Source organism: Pistacia vera, unplaced genomic scaffold (genome assembly GCF_008641045.1).
Source record: "Pistacia vera cultivar Batoury unplaced genomic scaffold, PisVer_v2 Contig137, whole genome shotgun sequence".
Classification (NCBI taxonomy): Eukaryota; Viridiplantae; Streptophyta; class Magnoliopsida; order Sapindales; family Anacardiaceae; genus Pistacia; species Pistacia vera.
This window is the reverse complement of record NW_022195434.1, coordinates 692600-696561: the sequence shown is the minus strand read 5'-3', so window position 1 is coordinate 696561 and position 3962 is coordinate 692600. Positions and strand designations below refer to the sequence as shown.

Below are 3962 nucleotides of genomic sequence, written 5' to 3'. Positions count from 1 at the left end.
TTGTAAAGGCTTATATAAGATCCGAATTTTCCATGTAAAACTCAGATTTTATGAATGAATTTTGTTTGCTCTCAAGAGTGTTGTTCTCCTTTATCCAACTTTTGCTGAAGGTTGGTGGTGGATCTCCTTAGCTGGTGGTGTAACCTTTAGGCCTTGGATTCTATTAGCAATTATCTTCTTTTTCATGTTGTGTATTATTGTTTAGTCACATTTGTTAGCTTGGCCGAGATTGTGCATGGTGAATGAAACTTTGGCCGAAAGTTCTTGGAGTTGTTGGTGCAATTGCGGTTTGGCTTGACATTATCTCACTTTAATTCTCACTCTAGTTTAATTGACAAGGTAGGTTGTTATAGAATTGAACCCATACATAATCAAAAACACCAGTCTTGAGAGCATTTCTGTAAAACCCCTCCCTAACTGGGTATTTCCTAAGTATCCCTTGGCCATTGAGAACCTAGAAAACGCACGCCTAGGAAAGAAGTTTATTTTAAAATCCTATTCAAAGAATAAACTTGTAGTTTAAAACATATATATAGATATATGTGTTTAATTTTTTTTTTCTTAACTATAATAAGTTCATTGTATAATCAAAAAATATAGTTTCCTTTCTTGGAGTAAATTATAAAATCCTTAGTAATACTTACTAGAACATACACACTTTTACAAAATTTGCTAGCAATTTGATTTCCTCTATTAACACAAACAATATATACTCCATTATAACATGGACATATTTACTACATTATGAGATATAAACATAATTACCACACTAAATACTAGCAAAACCATTCAAAAGTCATAATTAAAACATCCCTTCATGCTCATAGCATCCCTTGGAATCCTCTCCCAGCTTCATGCCTTAATCCTTACCTGCAAAACATTTTAAAACATTTCGTGGGGTAAGCGCTAATCGCTCAGTAAGGAATATGGCCATTTATAAACTATTAAGGTTCATTATACAAGTATATTACTTAGGACCTTACCTTCCTACAAAACATGACCTTCATTCTTTGACATAACAAGTTCATAAAACATATCATACACTTTGGACTTTTCTCATAAACATAAGTCATAACATAACCATACATAATATAACATAGAACATAAATGACTTATGAAATATTCATGTACATGGCATGCTTATTTGTTTTGTCTTTATACTTGACGATTTCATTAGTCTTTGTTATCCGATCGGATTCATTTGAACCATTACCTTGTTCTTGGTCGTCACCTCAAAGGACTCATGGTTTCCATAAGAATTCCATTCCTCTGATCTTGGTTTATACCTCAAGAGACTCATGGAATTCATTCTTTAACATTTCATAAATTTTTCATAAGACAACTAAATAAGCTATATGCATTACCATTATGAATGCAAACATATGGACTAACATATTCCATGCTCAATCATACTATATTCTCCTACTAAACTTCTTAACTTAATTCATTCAATTTCTCATACAATACAAAGAATTTCAGTAGTAAGATTATTCAGGGGTTTATTAGAATTAGAAACAAATGGGAATTTCCATTAAGAAGGTGGATGCCATACAGTTCGTTACTTTCAAGCAATTTTTCCATTATCTTCTAATTCGAATTTATTTTTGGCTAAAACATAAACGTTTTAGGTCTGTTTCTAAAATTTTTAACACTTCAAGAATCAACTCAATCAGACTTCTATAACTTCAGTTATGACTGATTCAGTGAAGCATGTACAGTATAAGTCTTAAAACAGCCAAATCCGAATTCTATTCATTTTAACCATGTCACCTTCATTTGCACATTCATATTATTTGCCATATCATTCTAAGTATAAAAGGCCATAAAAACCTCCCTTTTTACAGAACCAAAAAGTGCCAAAACATCGTCCAACTACAAATCTCTTAATTGGCATAATCATCCTCCATATGCACACATACACCAATCAACACACCCATTTAAACAACTCATAACCAAAACATAGCATCACACTCATATTAACATAAATAAATGTAAGTTTCATAAACCCTAGGTGTTATCAATTGTAGTCATAAGGGAGATTTTTTCCTTACCTTAGTATTCAAAGCACAAAGGTACTCCTCCTTGGCTCCAAAGTTTCACCTTTCTACCTTACACACATAACCACTTATGAATTTCTCTTTTAACTAAAAAATTCAGAAAAACTAGGGTTTTGAAACTCACCTTTAACCCTGAAATTGAAGTTCTTTAAGGGTGGATGGTGATCTCCTTTGAAAATCAACTTGAAATCCTAAGAAAATTTGAGAATAAAAGCTTGGATTAGTGGCTTTTATGGTGGATTTGAGAGATGAAGAAGAAGATGATATATTTGGGGTCTCCAAGGCCGACTACTCTCTCTTTAAACCTTGTAAATATTCATTCCATTGTTACTCTAATGTGATTGGTCAATAAAAGTTAGATATAAAGGTCATTTGGCATAAATTTTTCATATAAGGGCATTTTGGTCATTTCTACCACAACATAAAGATTAGCACTCATTTAATGCCATTTGACTTCTTTAAAACACTTAACAATTAAGCAATCCCATTAGGTAAATGACTAATTTACCCTTGGTACACTTTTATGGACACTTAAATCATATGTATTTGTATGAAAAGACCATTATACCCTTGGTTACCGTTTATGCCGTTTAACCTTATCAATCAACTTTATGACCATTCTACCCTCATTTCTCTTCAATGACATCACCCCTTACACTTTATAATGGCCACATCTCGAAATACATGTAAATGGACCATTTTACCCGTCCATTCAAAAAAAGAAAATTACTTGAAAAGGTAAATTTCATACCTTAGGGCATTGGAATAATAACGCGGGGTTTACAATTTCCTATCCAAGCATCAGGAAACAAGCAGTGAGGAGCTGCTGATATGTAAACCTTCTTTCCTTATTTGCTATATGCTGAGAGAAACCCTAGAAGCTCGCCCCAACATTGGTTGGTCCCTCCATCAATATTAAAATCAATTCCATCCAAAACAGAGGTGCCAAGTGATGAGACGATGATTGTCCCCCTAAGAAATTCTTCAAAAGGTAAGTAGCAACACTCTTAGCATATGCAGTGGAGGTAAGAGAGCAGCTCCCAAAAGCATCTCCTAAAGAAATAAGAACTTTGATGCTTTTTTCTTGACAAGATTTAATGTAAGAGCTCAACCCAATACAGCCATTGCTATATGGATCATAATGACCAACAAGGTTTATCATTTTATTTTTGTTACCGGGGGTGTTCGAGCCAGCTTACGCGTACCTTGACTAGTCCCTCGACCCTAAACAGGGCTTCCAAAATAAGGCAAGTCTTGCAGTCCATGGCCAATAATATTAGCAACCGTTCTTGTGATTCGAACCTGAGACCACAAGGGGAGCAAACCCTTTAGCCCCAAGCCTTTACCACTCGACCAACCCATTGTTGGTTAGCAAGGTTTATCATTGGGGTATGCCCATTGCCAAAAGTTGCCAGAAAAGATAATATAATGTATTCATAGTTTCCTATGGCACAAGTCTTTTTCAGGGTGCCCTCATTGCCATTTTGACCCCAATAGATGGCAATTCCACCATCTTTGGAACCTAGTGCTAGTAATATCAATACTAAGGAGAAAAATGTCATTGAAATCGCTGATCAAAATGCCACTGCTAGCTAGAACCAATCACTACATTATTTGTTTTGTTTGTATGGTGAGTTATGTTTAATGAGTGCTTGTGCATTTTATATACGAATCACTCTATTATGCTAATCACGTATGGCATCCACCAGAGTTGGATAATATTAGCTTCACGCAGACGGAGTACATTATTTAATTAAGCTAAACAAGGACGACTCGTTCATTTGAAAGTTGACTTGCCCTCTTGCCTTTTGTTCATAACTCTCTTCACTATCTTATTTGGTTACCATTTACAACTTTTTATAACAGCGGTCAATTTTAGAGTAGATCAATTATTAATAATAACAT

The 3962-nt window shown here is 34.3% G+C and overlaps 1 pseudogene; it reads right to left on the bottom strand.

The window, feature by feature from the left end:
* Positions 1-322: 322 nt before the first annotated feature.
* On the bottom strand, positions 323-3619 carry LOC116122747 (annotated as a pseudogene).
* Positions 3620-3962: the final 343 nt, after the last annotated feature.